Source organism: Vidua macroura, chromosome 10 (assembly GCF_024509145.1).
Source record: "Vidua macroura isolate BioBank_ID:100142 chromosome 10, ASM2450914v1, whole genome shotgun sequence".
NCBI lineage: Eukaryota > Metazoa > Chordata > Aves > Passeriformes > Viduidae > Vidua > Vidua macroura.
The window spans coordinates 23,211,870-23,232,633 of NC_071580.1; the positions used below are offsets into that span (position 1 = coordinate 23,211,870).

Consider the following 20,764-nt stretch of genomic DNA (forward strand, 5'->3'; position numbering starts at 1 on the left):
CAGCAGAGGTCTCAGCCAAGGAGTGAGAGAATGGCTATGAGAAGCAAAAAATCTGGAGAAAACGGAAAATCCAAAGAGTAGCTTGTCTTTATTTTGTCACAAAGAGGCTCTGAGAAAGATTAGAAGCTTCTCTGAATTGTAGTTCCAGAAACATCTTCAAACCAACAAAATGCCTAAGAACTCATTTGGTTTCATATTAAATACACAAGTACTTCCATTTAGTTTTGGGGGGTAACTAATGTGCACTAGATTTCTTCTCACAGCTAAGTTCCCTTCATTGTTAATTCCAGAGTGCTTTGTCACTCAGTGAGGCTGAGACCTCCTTCTCTTGTCCTTGGCAGACGCTGTGCCAGCAGATCTCCCCTCTCCCCAGCAGTTTCTGTGCACTGAATCTGCTCCAGGCAGGGGTGGTTATGTGGCACACGCCCTTGCCGTGCTGCACACCTGTCTTAGTTTGAAAAGACAGATGTCTGCTAAGGAAGGCAGAAGCCTCCCTTGAAATGGAAAATGTAAACCCCCTCCCTTTGAATTATTATAATTTTGAAATTAAGGGGCTCTCAGGCAAAGATATGGGAATAGGAATGACGGTTCTTCATTAGGAAAATTAAAAAATAAAAATGTAATAGTACAAACAACAAAAATAACTACTGCCAGAGTCAGAACAGGCCCTGACACCCTGTGTGTCAGGATGGTGGCAGCAGTGCCATTCCATGGGGGCTCAGCCCTCCTGCAGTGCCAGCTGTGCTTCTGCTGGAGCAGGGATCCTGGACAAGGCTGGAGTTTTCCTCTGTAGCTCCAGAGCTGCTGGAGATGGGCCTGGGCTTCCTCTGGGAATGCAGTGGGGAAGAAAGCTGCTCCTCTGGGAATGCAGTGGGGAAGAAAGCTGCTCCTCTGGGAATGCAGTGGGGAAGAAAGCTGCTCCTCTGGGAATGCAGTGGGCAAAGGCTGCTGTGGTGTTCCCAAGGTCAGATTGTATCCAGGTAGGAATGCTTGGTTCCTCCCCTGGGCACAGCATCTCCCCATGGGATGATGGAATTTTCTCAGCCATGCAGGGACACTCACTGGTCATGAACAGCAGAGATCTCCTGGAGGGAGGATTGCTTGTGGGAGAGAGAAAGAAAAAACTGCCCCATGAACAGCAGAGAAGTGCTCCAGCTCTGACAGAGGGCAAATAGAATACACACCCCCATTTCCAACCTAAGACAACAGCCCAGTAATAAATACATCTGACTTCTGCATCCCTGCCTTTTCCCAGGGCAGCTGTGTGTGCACAGAAGCCAGCCATATATATTTATTACTGGGATGGAACAATAATTAGGAAATGTTTCGTTTGAATTACACTTCTCACGCTGCTGCGTGGTGTCGTGCACAAATATATCGGGGGGCAAACACGACTTGGTTGCAATGGCACAGAAAGAGAAGAAATATCTCTGGTAGGAGCAGAGTCTCCAGACTGATCACAGTGATAGCTTTTATCATGCTCTTTCTTCATCCCTTTTCCCATAGGTTAAGACTCGAGTCATTGATGCAATATCCCAGAAATAATATTTCAGTCTATTCCCCAACGACTTCCTCAGCTGTGTATTTGGAGCCACTTGCACATAAATTACAGGGAAAGCTTATAGGAGCGTAAAGTATTTTCAGTAAAACCTAAACCCTTTGACTTTTAAGCTTGCTCATGACAAACATCCCAACTACCGAAAAACTAGAGCACATCCTCGGAGAACAGAATCTTTCAGTCTTCATAATCATTTAAAAAGAGAAGGATGGGGCAGATGGGATGGTTAGAAATGAGCAGCTTCTTGAATGCCCATGTATCACGGCATCCAAGCAAGTAGATGACTTTCTCAAGATTTAATCCTGCTTTTTTGCACATCCCTAATTAAAACTGAAGAGTAAAAACCTAGATTTTGTGCTTAAAACATGTAAAAATATATATGCACACATACATTTACTCATGCATTTATGTAAAAGAATTAACAAGATAATGTGTTCTTCACTGGAACTCTAATGCCTCCAACAGGAAAAGCCATCAGATTCTTGAATTATCTTTCTCTGACAATATCATAAACCTAAAGAACTACTTAGACTAAGTGCTTGCTTTTGCATGGCTAAATTTAGGTAGGATGATTCACTCTTAAGAGCTGGATTTGCATAACAAGACAATGGCAGTTAAGCACCTAAATGCCTACAGAAGATTTTCCAGCTTCCTTACATCCCAAAGCTGTCATTAATCTCTGTGAAATGTAAATCCTAGAAAGCCTAACCCCATTTGTGGATACAAAACATCCATGTTGCAAAGGCATGGCCCTAAAGTTTAGTTTCTCATTTTGAACCCATTTGCACTGGTGATGTAGTGATGATTCCACAGTGTAGTTAATAATTTCCCCCCTCAACAAAAGAGCCCTAGGAGATCTGCACAAGGAAGTGAATGATGGAATCATTGTCAATGCAACCCTGATGGAATTAGACTGCCACCAAAGGGGCTCTTTAGCTGGGGTCAATCCTCAACACAGAGGCCTAAAGCAAAGCAAACCACTTCTCGTGAAGAGAGGGAATGTAGAAATTTGACTTTCTATGCTTTGAATATGTGGCTGGGTAGGGAAAGCCTTTTTCACTGATTTAGTTGAGTTAAAAATAAGTATTTTCTTTGAAGTCTTCCTTGGCATGTCTCAAGTTACAAGATTATTTCATAAAAGCTAATGCAGTCAAACTATGCATCCAGAGCCTGTTGCTCCTTGCTTTCAAAGACTCTCAGGCATCCTCATGGGAGCATGCCTAGTAAAAATAACATTTTCTCCAGTTAACCAGAAAACAGAAACCCAAGGACAACCCATCCAAAACCAGCATCAATTTCACAGGATGACAACTTATGTCTTTGGAAGGCATTACATTTTGTGTATCTGTAGGACTGACAAAGTCAAACTAATAAACAACCATAAATCAGCTTATAAACGTTTCTTCATCTTTGCATTCTCTGTGTACTGTGGCTGGTTTGGTGGCAAACAACTGAGCTTTGCTACACCTGTGAGACCCTGGGCTTTTCAGCTCTCCAGGACTGGCCAGTGCACAAGCACTCTTGCTCTTGAAGCCTTCAGGTTTAATTTTAGGTTCAATTTAGGTTCAAACAGTCTCTCTAGCAAAATTTGCAGAAACTGGCTCCTTTACTTCCTAAGGCTACCTTCAGATCATGTGTTCACAAGTTTGTTGTTCTGAAGAAAATAAGTCACAGGCTGAGCAGAACATATGAAGCTGTTTCCCTTTAGTGTTTAAAACAAGTGCTATGAGTGAACCCTTGTCTCTGTTTCCTCCCTACTCAGATGAATCACAGTTGATCCTTATCCTTTAAGCACACTAGGACATGTCCTCTCTGCTCCCATTTCTTTCTGTGCAGTTTTGGGGTTGGGTTCAGATTTCCATAATAGCAGTAGACCCTTTAGTGAAGAAAAGGAGTCTGCTCTGTCAAAATTTGTTCTCGCTGTCTCCTCCAGACTGGCAATTCCATTTTCTGTCAGGAGATTAGCTGCTCACTTGCCCACCTGAGATTTGCTCTGGGCACTAGCCAGCTTTTTGAACAGAAATGTGTCCTCACTGTAAGCTTATCAGGGCTGTCCAGCTCTCCTCTGTGAGCCTTGTGCAAGGAGGGGAGTCTCTCCTGACACTGCCAGGGATCTCTGGCCAGAGGGGTTTCCAAAGGTTCTGGTGGAGTTGTGGAGAAGGTTTTGCTCTCAAGGATGGCCCAGCACAGGGCAAGGTGCAGCACCAAGCAGTGCAGATTGAGAGCAATGCATGCACATGCATCAGTGTGCAGTCACTGTGCACACTTGCACTGGCAAACATTCCTAAAGAGGAGCATCTCTTTCGTAGCAGCTGTTTTCTGTGGTAACTGAATTTCTGAGCATTTTGTGCCAACTCGTTCTTCAAAACTTGACCCTGCACCACCCGTTGGTGTAAGGAAGTGTTTGGTACCTGCTGCTTTTCCAGGTGGAAAATACTGTAAATATCCAGCTTCATGTCATTCTGGTCCATGATCCACTGCTTAAACAGAAATTGGATTTCCCTGAAATCTGGTTTTATTATCAGATTAGGCCCTCTCCCAAGAAATATGTAAATGAGAGGACTAAAACTGTGTGGATTGGTACCTGTCACAGAATTGGTGTTGTCCCAGTGAATTATCATTTATGAACACTGGACAGATCTGAATAAAATAAACCTTAAGACATCTCAGATATAATAAGGGATATGCAGCATGTGTCCTTAATAACCTACTGTAGTGAGCTCAGCTACTTCTCAATACTGAATATTCATGAAGTCATTAAATGAATAATTGGGATACATTTACACTTTATTACTGTTATGGAATAGCCTGGGCACCTTAATAAGATGCTGATGATTCATTTTGGCATGACAGGAAGAGGGTGCAGAGGGAATTTGTCAGTGTGACTAGCTAATGCAAAAATAATTGTTCAATTTTCCAACTTTAATGTCTAGAAAGACACTGATGCTTAAGAGTGGTTCTGCCTTGTAGTCCCTTTCAGTGGGTATTAGAGATGTGTACAGAGCCAGTGCTATTTCTATGTCTCCAGTAAATAAAGAACTGGGGAAGAGCAGGCAGAAATACTCCTCCCAAAAACTCAGAAATTACTAAGAGCTCCTGTATGGTGCAGATCAATTCTGATACACTTGATAAATTAGAGGGATTAGATAAGTAATCTGATTAGAATGTAATAGTCATGGAAGGAGCTTTCCATTACAGTGAGACCTTGAGTCTCAAAATATACTTTTAAGGACCAATTTAATTGTAAGTGAGCTATGCAAATATTTACCTTGGCTAGATACTGAAAAGTTACATTTCTCTTCTGTAAGTCAGCTCCATGAATATATGTGCTGTAAAGATATAAACAGATTTCTAAAGCCAGTAGAGTAAAAATTTAACTAAAAACTAGTTTTAAAACCTGTGTTCAGTCAACAAACTAGGTTTAAAACCTGGGTTGAGTAAATCCAAACCTGTGCTTGTTTGTGATTTTTAGTCATGGTGATGCCTTTTTGGGCTACCTAAAAACAGAGGCCAGACAAAATTTAGGGAATAAAAAGCAGTTCTATTTATTGAAGGGCCTTCAGGTACATTTCGTGCAGACAAAGCCCCCCAGGGCTACACCCAAAAATGAACCACAGGTCACAGGTTTTCACACTTTTATAAGTTTGGTCCATTTGCATATTGGAGGTTAATCTTCCAATTCCAGCTTCAGGTCATGAAGTCATTTACCCCCAGTTTGCTCCCCCCAACTCACTCACAACATCTCTCAGGGCCTGGGGCAGTGAGGTGTCCTTGATTGCCAGGCCTGGAGAGGAATTGTTGTGTCTGCCCAAAATGGGAAAGCAGCAGCTCACACTGGATGTGGAGTTTAGAGTTCTACATTAAAGAACTGCAGGATTACAAACACATGAAAAACATAAAAGCTAAAATCCCTAGGCATAATTGGTCACCTGGCACATGGTGACTTTCCACTGAGTGTTGTTGGTTTCCCCTTTGGCATGGGCTCATGGAGTTGCCATGTTGCCATTCCTCATGGAATGGGGACACTGTGGCTGCTTTGGGGAGGGCAGGGAGGAAGCCACAGGAAGAAGGTGGCCTTGGCAGTGTTTGTGTGTGTGAGCAGCCTCCCCAGTGGGTGTCAGTGGGAAGTGAGTGTGGCACACAATGAGGATCCAAGCCTTGAGGCAAACTCAAAAGAATTTCCAGACCATGCACTCTACATCTAGCAGGCAGTTGACATTGTCTGCCTTTGATAAATAGAGCTTATTAAAGAGTTAGATATTTCTCCTTCCCCAGAGAAGCTGTTTCATACATTTTTCAATCTTTAGTTGAAATGAAAGTTTAATGAAAAAGCTCCTATTCAAAAAGCCTTGAAAAAAGCCATGGAAATGCCTCCCCCAATGAGCTTCCAGTCAACGTTTTCCTCAAGTACATAAATTCTTAATTTGTTGTAGATAATGTCTACCAGATGATAGTACCCGGAGCACAAGTGGAAATGAAAGAACTGCAGACTTGGAACAGAGGTTATTAAGCATTTTTTCTCTATGAGAAACGCTAATGAGTTGACTTAAGGCAAGGCTGTCATGGCAAGAGAGGCCGGACAGAAAGGCTTTGGAGCTGCCTTGTGGAGCAGGTCCGCCCTGCAGGGATGGGTACAAAGCTGATTTTCCTGAGGGGCAGTAAAACACCCCTGAGAAGGAAAGCACAGACCCTGTGTCACATCTGCAGAGAGAAGCGTGCCCTGGTTCCCACAGGGGACTGGGAAAATTTTCCTCTGGGAAGACTTTCAGGGATACAGTATATAATTTATACCTCAAATTTGTCTAGTTAGCAACATTGAAAGCCTAAAAATATAGGGGTTTTTTATCTTCCCTTCCATATCGTTGATGGTGCTCACGTGCAATGCAGCGGTGTTGTTGTAGCATATAAATCCAAGATTTCTGAAGGAGTTTTTAATCTCTGTTGTTTTGGAGAGAGGACCTCTACAGCTTCTCCAGAATGTAGGTAGATGGCCTAAAATGTAATGTGTTTTAGTGAATGGCTGAAAAAGCAGAAAATACTAGAAGGGAATAATAATAATAATAATAATAATAATAATAATAATAATAATAATAATAATAGCCTTTTTGTCATATAGTAAGACTCAGCAACAGCACTTATGAGGCTTTGCACAAGAATTTATCACATCATCTCTCTTTCTTAGATGAGGAAAAAGAGGCTTACAAAAAAGCAATTTTCCAAGTGCAAATAATAAATCTGTGGATGAGTGGGGGATAGAGTGTGAGTTTTGATTCCAGGATTCCTCTGTCCAGAACCAGAGTAGGAAAACAGCAGCTTAACCTGGGGTTTTTTCCTAGGGCTTTCCTAGGGTTTTTTAGGGAAAGGGCTAATTCTTTTCAGAAAAATTTTCATTATTCTTTTTCCCTTATGACATTGACATTTCTAAAGGGGACCAAGCAAATTACCCATTATAAACTATTTGACCTGAAACAAAACATCACAATTACTTTGTGTGGTCACTTGGTGAGACGGCATATTGAAATGAAAACTGGAACTTCTAACTTGCTTTGAAAAGATGTTCCAGCTTTTAGAAAAATCACAGGATTTAGAGTCTGGTTTCCTGGGGAAGAACATCCTGAAAAATGGCTGATTATGTGTGTGTCACTGTGCATGAGTCTGTCCTCAATCATTTTTGAACTGTGCATCTCTCAGTTGAGAACATTTTTACTGATCTACCCACAATGTATTAGTGGAGTGGGGGAATATATTCAATATGTTCCTTCTTCTTACGTTTTGCAAAACAGTGGCTGGTGCTGTGCCTCTATGTTCCAACATGCTTATTCCACTGCAGCTGAAATTCATTTTGAGGCAATTTCTCCTATTTCCAAATGAAAAGGAAATCTTCACATTCTGCAAACTGCAGCTATCGATCTGGCTCTAACCAGAGAAATCCTTTTGAAATTAAATTCCAATAAAGCACTAAAACTTACTGCTTTAACAAGTTTACAGTGCAAAACTTACTTGATAATGCAATAAAATGTTATCTTAATCATGGAACAGATTTGAGGGTACCTTTTAAATGAACTAGTGTTTCCTCTTTGCAGAAACTCCAGTGCCAAGTCACATGCAAGCTTATTCCAAAAATACAGGTCTGGTGCAAGGTTATCCTTGTGACAAGTTTCTAGCAGAGACTGTAGGAGAAATTTTTGTTTTAGAGCTATTAGTAATTTCTACTGTAACTCCTCGCAGTGGCAGAAAGCTTCAGTACTAGAAAAACTGGAGGATGGGTTGAGATTGAATTTTGTTTTAAAATGTATATTAGTAACTTTAAAGTGATTTTTCTGAGAAAAATTAGGCTTGTCAACAATATACTTACAAGTTAAAGAGAAATGTCTTAGCATTAGAAAACTTATTACCATCATCTGGATTTTTTTAAAATAAAATATTCATAAAGCCAGATCTGAATTTCAAAAAGAAAAATAGCCTTTAAATTCTGAAGTAATGTATTCTCCCATCTCATTAAAAAGCAGAAGTCTATCTTGGATCTTATATGCTCTTCCTCATTACAAGACTATTTATATAACACTCTGATAGACATCAGCTCTTCTTGGGCTTACAGCCCTTGAAAATCATATAAAATACTTTCCTCACTGTTTTAGCCTATATAGCTAATTTTCCATTATTTATAGCATACAAGAGCTTGACTCTCAAGGTCACACTCCAAAGAAGGTTTTGTCATATCTCAGAATTCCAATCAGCTGAAAGAAAAAAACACCACAGAAAATACAGTTAAGGCAATCAAGAACATAATATGGGTTTGGTAAATGCTTTTCAAGGGTGGAGAGTTACTGAGGAGCTTTTTAGCTAAGGCTTTACTTTAATGGTACATTTAACTAATGCCAAATTGCACCGGCCTTGAGTGAATGTCCGTGTGATGTGCATGTAACTACCCAAGAAATTCATTCTGACAGTTCTTTTTTTTTTTTTTGCAAAAATACCCTAAGACAAAAGGAGACCTTGGAGCTCTCCCTGCTTTGTATTCTGAATGCTGCCTCCCCGAGGTGCGTGTCCAGGCATTAATCTCAGGAAAGGTTTCATGTCAGTGCATTATTCCAGGAGGGCAGAGCTGAGCTCACGGTGAGCAAGGCAGGCAGAACCCACCCTGCAGTCACTTTTGGTTGCCAAATATCTACCACAGTGCACCAGATTTTAACCCTGCTGGCTCTTTGAGGCTGCAGGCACAAGTTGCTGTGAAGGGTGGAGGGAGACAGAGGATGTGAAGTCCCAAGTTGGAAGGGCTGGCTTTTGAGAACAGCTCTTGGCAGGCACACACTGTATTCTCTAAACAGCAGAATTACATGGACAAAGGACTGTGAAACATGCTGTGGAGCTCTGGAAATTTGTATCAGGATGCAGACTGGCTTGGACTTGAACACAAAGCATAAAATAAAAAACAGGAATGGGAAGGGTCAAGATCACATGGGAGTTCAGTGTGCTAACACTCTCCTCCAGAGAACAGGAACTCGTTAGACACAGCACATCCTTCCAAGCTCCTAATGTGGCTAAAGCTGCATGTCACTGCATACCCAGCAACCACGGCACTGGTAGCAATGTGCCAGAAGAAAAGTCACCCTAATTCCAAGTCATCAAAGATTCCATGTCATCCAAGTCATCAAAATGGTATTATTTCTAAAATAAATAATTACGTAACTAACTAACCAAGTAGGTAAATTCAACTGGATGGTGTTCTCATTCTTCTATATATACCCCGTTCCTCTCTTTCTGTTGAAGATTTTATGTTGTCATAAGAATGTGTTGCGGACTGCTGGCAAAAATGCTAAATATTCAAAATTCCCTGATTGTATATTTATGGCCTAGAACAGTGTATGATTTATTTCATCCATTATCCACTGAAAGGGTTCATCATTTATTTGTCTCTTTACTTTCTAGTCTGAGAAGGACATAGGAACAGCACCATGGAAAGAAGGATGTCCTTCCCTCCTCCTAGAGGATTCACTCTTCTGAGCTGTCTGCAGAGCTGGGCCAGAATCTTCCCTTGGGAAATGTAGGCCTGCAGCATTTATCATGACTTGCATCATGGGTACCCAGTGGAAATTAGATGAGAATTTGGCCACTGCATCCAAGTGCTTCCCATCTATCTTTCCTGATAACATTATTATTCTAATACCAGTGGTATATTGCAGTTCAACACCTTATCTTCAGGAGTGCCACAGCACAGTTATGCACTACTGCTGCCCATAATACACACCTGCTAATGGGATTGCTTTGATTTAAATTTGGAATAGGCCTTTTACTTCTGATACTCATCAGTAATAACTTTTGTGACCAAACTGATGCCTTGTCCAGGCTGACCTAGAACAGAGGCTAGACAGAGCTAAAGAACAAATGAGGGATTTATTAAAAGGCCTCAATGGATAGACCCTGGGCAGCACAAGAGCTCAGCCAAGGCTACAGTCAAGGTGAACCAAAATGGTTCCAAAATGCACGAGCGCTCCCGGGGGCTCTCACTGTGATCAGTTCTGCTCCATTTCCACATTGGAGTTCATTATCCAATTCCAGCTTTAGCCCATGCAGTCCTATCCTGCTTGTTTTTCTCTCTTCAGCCCACGTTGTTTGTGCTCTTGGGCCTGAGATTTGGATCATTTGTCCTTGGTCCCTGCCGCCGTGCCTGCCCTGAAGCTCCCTGGCTTCGCCTGCCCGGCCGAGGCACGGTCAGCAGCAGGGGACGCTCCCCTGTGTCTCCAGGAGATTCAGGGAGCAGCTAAGACAAAGCGCTTTGCTGTTTGCCTTGTTAGGAGGAGAGGCGGCATCCGAGGAGGTAATGAGGGAGTCGACTCAAGGCTGGGGAAAAGGTCTCAGGTTTAATGCAAGCTCCGGGGAGCTCTGAATGCCATTGTCCCAGTGGCGGCCAGAAGTGGCCTCGAGGCTCTCACAATCGCCTTAAGTACCGGGGCAGTAACCAGGGGGAAGGGACGCCCACCACCAATGGGGGAATTCGGAGGAGTGGAAGGCAAAAGGACAGACAGACACACAAACCAATGGGGAAAGTTTAAGGGAGGGACCCCTGGCCCTCGTCCGCTCACTCAATGCCCAAGGTGGAAGACTTTGGGACAGTGGGATGAGGAGCTGAGTGATGGACAAGGTACCAGGGAGGGGACAGGGGAATGACTGAGCATTTTCAGGGAGCTCGGCATTGAGGGAAGGGCGGGAAAGCTCGGGGTGTAACCATTGGGAGACAATGGGGAGTGAAGGGGCAAACCATTACAGGACTGTTACAGAGATATAAAAACACAATACAACAGGTCCCCAGCTAGAGAAGGAATTGTTTTGTCTCCCTACTCTGTGAAGAGAGCTCACCATCCCCTAATATGAAGCCCAGACCCACACACTAAAGCAGCACAGAATCTGAAAAATATAAAAGCTAAACCTGAGGCATCATTGGGATGGTTCACAATATTTTTATGCAATGAATCTTCCTAAAAGCTAACGTAACTCAGGGCACTCATTGGCTTCATGGGCATCCATGCTGTGGCTGGGGTCAGTGAAGAGTCCCCGAAAGCAGAGCAGACTGGGTTCCTCACACTGAACACTACTGTTCCCATCACCGGATAACTCCCACCTGTGAGAGTCTGAAGGACTTCTCAGCCCCAGTGTGGTGCTACAAGGCTGACTTGGAGGCTTTGTCGTGCTGCAGAGATCTCTTGGCTTTTGCTAATAGATCTTTATTCTAGTGCACCAATATAAATACCTTTTATAAATACTATATGGCACCTCCCATATGGAAATTCCAAGGCAACTTAAAATATTGGTTAGCCCAGACAAGAGGGTCACCACTGAGACGGGAAACCTGAGGCTTTTGTCACTCAGCTGTCCTCCCAAAGTGCCTGGAAATGAATGGCAGCATCAAAGCAGCCTTAGAGCAGATTTAGGGCTTCAGCTGTGAACTGCCTGCTAACAGAAGGTAAAGCCGCAGCTGGGCAGGTGCTCTCTACAGTACCATTGTTACCTTCCCTTACCACAGGTGATGCCTTAGCATTTTAGCTTCTATATTTTTCATGTATTTGTAATCCTGCAATTCTTTAGTGTGTAACTCTAAACTCCATATCCAGTGTGAGCTGCTGCTTTCCCATTTGGGCAGACACAACAATTACTCTCCAGGCCTAGCAATCAAGGACACCTCACTGACTCAGGCCCCAAGAGATGAAAAGTGAGTTGGAGGGAGCAAACTTGGGGTAAATGACTTCATGACCTGAAGCTGGAATTGGAAGATTAACCCCCAATATGCAAATGGACCAAACTTATAAAAGTGTGAAAACCTGTTACCTGTAGTCCATTTTTGGGGGGCTTTGTCTGTACCTGAAGGCCCTTCAATAAATAGAACTGCTTTTTATTCCCTTAATTTTGTCTGGCCTCTATTTTTAGGTAGCCCAAAAAGGTGTCTTAGATGCCAAAAAGGCATGAGAGGTACCAAAGATACTGCATTCTGGCAAGTCAGAAAGTCAGATTTAATTTGTTTCCAGCTGTGATTTTAACTGGCAGCTTCTGCAAATGAGGGAGGAGTGAGAGCAGCTCTTTACCACATGGATCAGCATCTCTGGGGGTGCACTTGCTACGAGGCCACCAGCCTTCTCCTCTTTACAAGCAGTGTTTTCTTTGACCAGACATTCACTATCCCCTTTGAGCTGACAGTGGTTGAGGCCCAATGAAACTTGAAGGGAAAATAAATGGAAATATATGACCCTTCGTTAAAATAACATTTTAAGAAGGAAGGTAGACTTTCAGTGATTCATAACAAGAATTGTGACAATGAAGAAGAGAGGTCACCCTGAAAAATTTAAGGAGCCTTAAGCAGGATTTAATTTGTACAAAAGGATCTGCAGCTCACCTTAAGGCTACAGAGCTATAAATCATGCTGTTTCAGGGCTCATTTATCACCACAGTTTGCCCCAGGATTTGGAAAAGGAGGTAGAAGCCTTCCAGCTGTTTTGTGCAGCAAAATGTCATTGATAAATGCAAGCCTGCAAAGTAAACAATAAAATATCAATTATAAATTAGACAGTTGCAAGGAGGCTGCATAGAATCAGGCTTCCTCTACCTTGCAGAGCTGTCTAGATAGTGTCTTCTTCCTCACTGGTGACACAGATTCCTGCATATTTGGAGATTCCTGTGTATTTGGAGCAGTTCTCACAGCTGAAAGCAGGGGACACAGGCTTCACAGCCACTTTTTCTAAGTAGCAGGTGGATAGCAGTGAGCAAGGCTGGGGGAAGGTGCTGGTAAGACAAGGTGGAGGTGGTGGCAGGTTGGGTCTGGGACACATCCTGCGCCGTTTGGATTTCTTGGAGGTGGCCGCCCACTCAGGGCTACAGGTCCCTGCCCGTGAATGCCAGCCCTTTTCCCTGTGAAACAATGCTCGCCACCCCAGGTTCCTGATGGCAGTTTGCAGGATGCTCTTAGGACTGTCAGGGCAGCACAAGTTCTAGGAGGTTGCAGGTTGGGTCTGGGACACATCCTGCACCGACCAGAATTTTTGAAGTCAGCCGATAACTCAAGGCCACAGGCCTGGTCCAAAAACGCCGGCCATGTGCTCTGTGAAACAAAGCTCACCACCCCAGGATACTGATGTCAGTGTGCAGAATGCGCTTGGGACTGTCAGGGCAGCACAACTTTGAGGTAGTGGCAGGTTGGGGCTGGGACACATCCTTCGATGTTCAGATTATTTGGAGGCAGCCGCACACTCACGGCCACAGACCAGGAACACGGGCCCCTTTCCCTGTGAAACAAAGCTCGCCACCCCAGGTCCCTGAAGTCAGTTTGCAGGAGGTGCTTGGGACTATCAGGGCAGGACAAGTTTGAGGTGGTGGTAGGTTGGGTCTGGGACACATCCTTACGTAAGGCTGCTAGAGAATATGGAAGTGTTATAGGTAAGTAATGTAATAGTTGGCTCTTACAATTAAGAGATAGATATTATATGGATGTGTAGTAATGTTATTGTAATATGTTATTCCATAGTCCTCTTTCCCTCCCTTCCTTGTAGTAGCCGTAGTAGTCAAGACATTTAGAGAAGGCTGGCTTGGTACCAGGAGGTGTGGCAAAATAACCACTGACCTCCAATCAAGATGTAAAAAGTAATCTCCACCAGTGGATGGCAGAGAAAGAGTTGACAACAAAACTTTCAGAGAAAGTTTTTTCAGAGAAGCTAAAGATATAAAAGGCAGAGCATCGATTTTGTAGAGGAGCCATGTGGCTGGTAGTGACAGTAGGGGGCTCCCAGCACTGTGATTTTTCCTTATTCAGTTTTTTGTTGTAATTTTTGTCAAGGTTTATTAAAGCTATTAAATTATTTAAAAAATTTAAAACTGAGAGTTGTTTCTCACAGAAGGAATTCACCACATTTTAATAACCTAATGTTGGCTACCTTTTTGGCACACATGCTGGTACCCTATGATATGAAATACATCATGACAATGTTGTTGTCCCCCACTGAGTACACCCTTTGAGAAGCAGGGTGGAAGAGACTACTAAATCAGCTGCTAAATGACTATGCTGGGGACCAAGCACAGGCTGCCTTGACCATTGATCATCTGGCAGGACAAGGAGTGCCAGCCAGAAGATCAGGCACACCACCTTCCAAGGCCAGTACTAAATAATATTAAAGATGCATCCAGAAAGGCCTTAATACAGGTGCCTGACACTAGCCAACCATCCTTAGATTTTGTGTACATTAAGCAGGGCCCAAGTGAGCCCTATATGAAATTTATTGTCAAACTCCAACTTGCTATTTAGAGACAAGTCCTGCAGGAAAAAGCTAAGGAGGAGTTGCTCAAAAAATTGGCCATTTCAAATGCTAATCAAGAGTGCAAGAAGGTTCTGAGAGCTTTATTATGGGATCCTGAACCTACATCGACTCAAATGCTTGAGGCCTGCAATCACCTGAGCACTCCAGAGCACTCTACAACTCTCCAGGCACAGGCAAGATTGAGCAAAACAATCCCGGCGTGTTAGACGATAAGTGTCAGAAGCTCTGGAGCTGTGGCTGGAACCGTGGGACATCCCAGTACTCAGGGGGTGTGGGGCTACAGCGCAGCAAAAGCTTGGAGCACTGCTGAAGAACAGGACAGCAGCAGACCAGCTCCCAGCAGGGCAGAGAGGGGTGAGCCGAAGATCCTGGGCACACAGGCAGATGGGAACAGGTCCCTTTTCTAGTGAGGTGGATGTTAACAAGGCTGCTCCTACAAGCAAAGGCTCACCTCATGGCAGAAGAAACAGCTCTGGCCTGGCCTCTGGTGACAGAAATGAGCTCCCTTCCCAAGCAGCTGCCCCAACCATCCTCTTCTGCTGCTGAGAGTGAGTGCGAGCCAGCAGCTGCCCCAGCCCCATCCCCCTACTTGCTCTACTCCCCCGGTATCTCTGTCCCTCAGAGACAAACTCCCCCAGACCAGAGAAACGCAACCAGATGCCCTTCTTCCCCCTAAGCTTGGCCACTTCTTTGTTTTAAGTACCTAGCCATCAGTGCTTCCTAGCAAAACAATTAAACAAGCCTCAGGTCTGAGGGGCACCGTCTGCCCAGAAAGCCCAACTGTGCATCCAGAGGAAATGATCACAAACAGATCAATGAACACCAGATGCATGGGATACTGTCAGTTCGGACCTGCAATTAACTTTAATTCAGCAATGGAAAAACGTGTGCCCAAAGGTCTCACAGGAGAGCACAAAATGTATTAAACACTGTTTCTAGAAGGTGACCGTATCTTTCCTTAAAGGTGTGGCTCAGTTAAGGAGCAATACCAACAAAGCCCACAGATGAAAAGCTTGTTGTTTTATTTCCTTTAAAAAAACCTCAAATATCTAAAGCATGGTTTAGTAATTCAGGTGAGTTCAGCCTACCACTTTCTGTTGAAATAGGATCAACTAAGTCTATGCTCTAAGATATAAAGAGCAGTTCAACGTATGAAGGAGGTGAGACACACAGTATCATTTTCCCACTGAACCTTGGCCACAGGAGAAGCTTCTCTCTGCCCGAGGAGCTGCAAGGAATTTGGGCAGGGGAAATGATATCAGAGAATCCTGTAAATTCAAAGGCAGAAAGAGAAGATCTACCATTAAAAGGCAGAAAAAAGGGAGAGGTTTCAGAAAACATCTCTGCACTCTAATTAATAATTATTTCCCATTCCCCAGTGAGAAGAACAGGATCCTGCAGCAATTAAGGCCACACAGTCCACAGCAGCGAGAGCTCAGCACACATCCAGAGAGGCAGTTCCAGCATCTAAAATAAAAAAGAAGAAAAAGTTGATTTATTTTGTTTTAGAGTTACTCTAAGTTCTTAAAACCAAACCAACCTTTGCTCCTAATTTTGGCTCACTGACACACACAATAGCTAAGGGTCGCACAGGCATGCAGAATTCCTGATCCAAACCTGCACCTTTCCAGCCTACTGCTAAGGAAATCTGAGGATTATAGAGGATTAATAAAGATTAATAAAGAATAATATTAAATATTAATAGAAGATAAATAAAGAACCTTTGCAGTTCTTTATTTAGAAAAAGAGAGAGAGCAGTCATCACCCCAGGCCTCCAGGCTTGGCAAGATTTGGTAGTGAACTGGCCCAAATTCAACTCCTCAATCTAAATCTCTGACAAGTCTTGTCAGAAGGATACTGGACAGTCACTCAGAGCACATAATTAAAAGACTGCACTAGGAAAAACCGAAGCTTTGCCATGAGTTGCACGAGTTCCTTTTCCCCCCTCATCGCTCTGGGACTGTAGGACCCAATCTGCAACCTAAAGCAGACCTAAGGCAGTGGTTCCAGCAGCAGTTGCAATTCCGAGCTTCCTGTTCCCTGGATTGCCCACCTAAGCACTCACAGCAATCTCATCTTGGCCCAGTGCCTCTCTGTCCTCACAGCGAAGGAAACACAGCCTGATGTGACACAGCTCTGGCACCACATCTCCTCTTCCTTTCTCCCCTTTTCCAGCAGACCAGGCTGCTGGAAATGGCATTCCTTACAGAGCTCATCACAGCAGAGAGGAAAAGAAGAACCTGTGATTTACTCACACCATGGGCAGGACCAGGTTTGGTTTGAATGCTCAAATACCAAAGCTTGTGGCAAGGATGGGACAAGTTCAGTGGTTCTTCCTATCCTGAAAGAGAGGACAAAAGGGAAGTTAAGCCCACTGTGGAAACAAAGACTGCTGCATTTCATCTTTTGGCTGGGATTGCTCACCAGGGACTTTTAGCCATAAAAAAGGAGAGGTGGCACCAAATCAAATAGAAAAGTGCCCTTTCCCAGCATTTTTATTCCAGGCATTCCAAAGATGCTCATTTTTCTTTGAGTGTTGTTTCCTTAATTTAGCAGAACCGTTTTCATCCCAGACCCCACTCATCAGTTGTTCAATCCTTTGGCACTGGAATTGGACAAAGGAAGGAACACACTCGGATCACAAGGAAGCACAGAGAGAAAGCCCTCCAAAACCTGACAAAGAAAAATGACAGGAAATGCAGGAAGACAGAGCCCTTATTTGCATGTCTGCATTTCTTTTCTAAAGACTTCTCTCCAGCTGGATTGTCTTTGTGCTTGGCTTCCTTTAAAGGAATGGATTTGCTGCTAAATGCATCTCAGGCCCAGATGTGACCAGGATAAGTTTGGATGGAGATGAAGAGCCAGACATGGAAAAGCCAGGGAGATGCAGGGCCTGGGAACATCAAGGATGGAGAAGAGAAGGAATAGGGACTATTCTCCTTGTTTAGATCCACCAGTGCTGGGAGCTCAGAAAGCACATAGTACCGGAGGAATCCTGGGCAGGAGCAGGATAACTCCAGCATAAAGGGCAAACTGCTCCCACTCCAGGGCTGTGCCAGGGACAGAGGGGATTTTTTTCTCTCCACTGTCCAGGCACTACCCCCCGCAGAGGCAGGCAAAGTGCCTTGCAATCCAGTACAAAACCTGCCTGGCGAGCCCAGGATGCCAGGAGCCAGCAGTCATTTCTCCTGGATTTCTTGCTCACAGACATTTTAAGCTTGCTTTGCCTCACAGGCACTTTTTATGCCAAGAGCATTCCCATCTCTTTTGGATCCTGAACAAAGAAGGGTTTGGAGAGCTGACTTTCATGAGAGAACTGCTTCCTATTTTGATTAGTCTTAACTTGGAGTTTCCCTTGGCACCAAAATCAGGTGAACCCAACGTGGCCTCGAAGGGCCATAAGATCCCAACTATCCAATCTGCAATTTCCTCAGCATTGGTTTGTTGAAGCTTTTCAGGGTTAATTTAGCAAACTTAAGAGTTTAGCAATTTCAGAATCAAAACAACCAGAAACTTGTGAAAAAGAAACTGAATTAAGGCCGGCTAAAAGCAGTCCCTGCTGATGAGTCCTTAAAACAACTTGTTCACAAGGAGGCAGGATTGATTCAATACTCACCAACCCACCTGGCCAAGATCAGAGTTCCCTGCCCATCGAGGACACAGCAACCAGCAGGGACCTTTCTCCCACTCTCCAGTACAGGCTTGCTCCCTCCACACGCAGGGAACTGCAGCCACTCAGGGAACAGGACTTAGTCCTGGGCTGGAAACAGGAGAGGCACTAGGAATATTTGGAACTCATTCTGACCTCAATGCTATCCAGACCCAGGAAAAAGCACTTCCCACCGCTCCTGGAATTGTCTTCCCTGTCCATTCCAGTTTCGGAAGGTTCCTGTAGCAGCCAGGATTATCAGTGCGGTTCAGAAGCTGCACGTGCCTACAGCATTCCCTCGGGAGCATGGAGCTTCCCTCCTGCCTCTCATTTCTTTATCCCAAATATTCTTCCCAATGCTCAGCAATCTAGAAAGAAAAAAAGGGGAAAGATTCATTCTGACATTAAGGAGGGTTGCTTATCCCAATACATTTCTAGGTGAAAAACCATTTCTGCCACTCTAACAAGTCCACTAGATACTGTCTCAACTCGATAGTAACTATTTAAATACTGTATCAAGAACCATAGGCCACGAGGCTTAGAATTCTCAAAAATGGCTCAGCTTGGCTATTTCAAGGGCTTTCTCCCCCAGCATATTTGCTACAAATGTGATAAAAACACTCAGCTGCCCAAACGCTAAGAGCTGCTTCCACACAGACCACACGAGTCTGCCGCGAGCTGCCCTTTGGGCAGCAGCAGCTCGCGGGGACACGAAGAGCACCCCCAGCTCCCAGCTGGCTCAGCCCGGACTCCATGCGGCACTCAACAGGAGCCGCGGGGAGCTGAAATTCTCCCTGGGAAAGAAACCCTGTCCGGCAAACCGTGCCGCCCCGGCAGCGCACCTCTCACCTCCCGGCAAAGAGCCGCTGCCTCCTCCTGCTGGCCGCTGCGGGCAGCTGCCACCCTGCGGGCTGCTCAGGCAGCTCCGGCGACTCTTCTTCCCTCATGCTTTTATGTTTTCCCCATTTCCCCGGGCCAGAGGGGAGCGAGGGGGAAGAAAGGGGGGCGGGTGGCGGGAGCGCAGGGAGGCGGCGGGCCGGGCCGGGCCGGGCCGGGCCGGGCGCTCGGCACAGCACAGCACAGCGTGGCGAGGGGTCCTCTCATAGGAGGGGAGCAGAAGGTCGCAGCGCCCTGCGACAGCTACAGACGCGTTGCCGCCGCGGTCGGCGCCCGCACGGCTCCCACCCGTCCCCGGCGCTGCTGAGCCCACAGCCCGTGCCCGCACACCTGGAACAGCCGCGGAAAGCCGCACCGCGGCGGTGTCGGTGTCACGATTGTGTGCAGGCGGCCGATTTGGCGGAGTGGGGTCCTTGCTTGCCCACCCTTTTCCGTCTCTACTCAATGCGCACGGTCAGACTGACACCATACCTGGAAGGTCAGGCGAGTGCCGCACCGAACCGCCACACAGAGCGGGGCAGCGCTACTTCCGCCCTGCGCCGCCGCCATCTTTGGTGATGGCAGAAGCCACTTCCGGTCGGGCGGCCATCGTTGTTGTGGTACCCGTGAGCCGCCCCCCCCCCCCCCACAAAGGTGTCCAGTCAGCACCTGAACCCGGCCCGACAGCAATCCCGCGCTCTCAGCACCCGAACCCGGCCCGACAGCAATCCCGCGCTCTCAGCACCCGAACCCGGCCCGACAGCAATCCCGCGCTCTCAGCACCCGAACCCGGCCCGACAGCAATCCCGCGCTCTCAGCACCCGAACCCGGCCCGACAGCAATCCCGCGCTCTCAGCACCTGAACTCGGCCCCGACAGCAGTCTCACGCTCTCAGCACCACTTCCCGCTGCCTTTCTTGACGTGAGGACATGGCCGGCAGGCTCAGCGGCGCCGGAGCCGGGTGTTCTGCCGCAGCCGCCACCTTGAGTGTAGCCGGAGCCCGACCCGGCTCCTGCAGGCTCCCGGCATGTGGTGGCTTCTGCCATCGTGTGAGAGGCACACGACGGAGCAGCTCTGTTCCGAGCCCGCTAAGTACACTCCATTTTTAACGGAGTTTGGCCAAAGTATGTCAAGTAACTGCGACAGACTTAGTGTCACGAAGTCAAAGTTTCTGGATCGCTCTGGCAAGTGAACTATGTCAGCGTATAAACTGCGCTTTCAGCTTACGCACTAATGGGTTTTCTTCCCTTAGAACCATAAGAAAATTGTACCCAAGTCGTTTGCAGCTTCTTGAGAGGGGCACGTTTCTTCCGACGCCGCTCGCCCGCCGGCTGCCCCCGGCCCGTGCTGCACTGTGACCGCGCCTCCGCCCGTAGCGAAACCGGCCCCGCCGGGCCGCCCCCACCGCTCTCATTCCCCTCGGTCACCGCTCCGCACGGCGCCCGCTCCTTGCAGCGCCGCGGCCCCCGACTCCCCTCCAGCCCTCGCCTCGATCGACAGACACCGCCCCGCTCGCCGCTCGCTCCCGCCCCTCGCCCTTCCCGCCGCCGTCCTGCCCCCGCCACCGCCCCGCGGCGAGGGGCGCGGTGCTGGCCGGGGGGCGGCAGTACCGCCCTGTGTCCACAGGGCGGCAGCACTGCCACCGAGCTCAGCCCGCCGCTGGCACGCGCGTGGCGGACGGGCACAGAACGGAGGGAAAAGTAACGTCCAGAATCCCCTTCAAAAAACCCTCTAAAATAATGCCCCCCAAAAACCTAACTACAATTAAAACCCCCCTGCCTCTAGCCAAATGGAAACCAAAAAACCCACGTATTTTAAACTGTATAAATTCATTTACCTAACACATCAAAACCACAAAAATAGAAAACCTCAGTCAACACTAGT

The 20,764-nt window shown here is 46.1% G+C and overlaps 1 long non-coding RNA gene across 4 annotated transcripts; it reads right to left on the bottom strand.

Annotated features, from left to right (window-relative positions):
• Window positions 1-15,196: 15,196 nt before the first annotated feature.
• LOC128812011 (uncharacterized) lies at window positions 15,197-20,358 on the bottom strand. 4 transcript variants are annotated; one of them, XR_008438572.1, is made up of 4 exons: window positions 20,152-20,358; window positions 17,972-18,372; window positions 16,611-16,696; window positions 15,197-15,822 (listed from the first exon to the last, which is right to left on the bottom strand). It is a non-coding gene; the product is annotated as an uncharacterized LOC128812011 (long non-coding RNA). The 4 variants fall into 4 exon arrangements; XR_008438570.1 differs by lacking the exon at window positions 20,152-20,358 and adding an exon at window positions 19,373-19,470; XR_008438569.1 differs by lacking the exon at window positions 20,152-20,358 and adding an exon at window positions 19,232-19,470.
• Window positions 20,359-20,764: the final 406 nt, after the last annotated feature.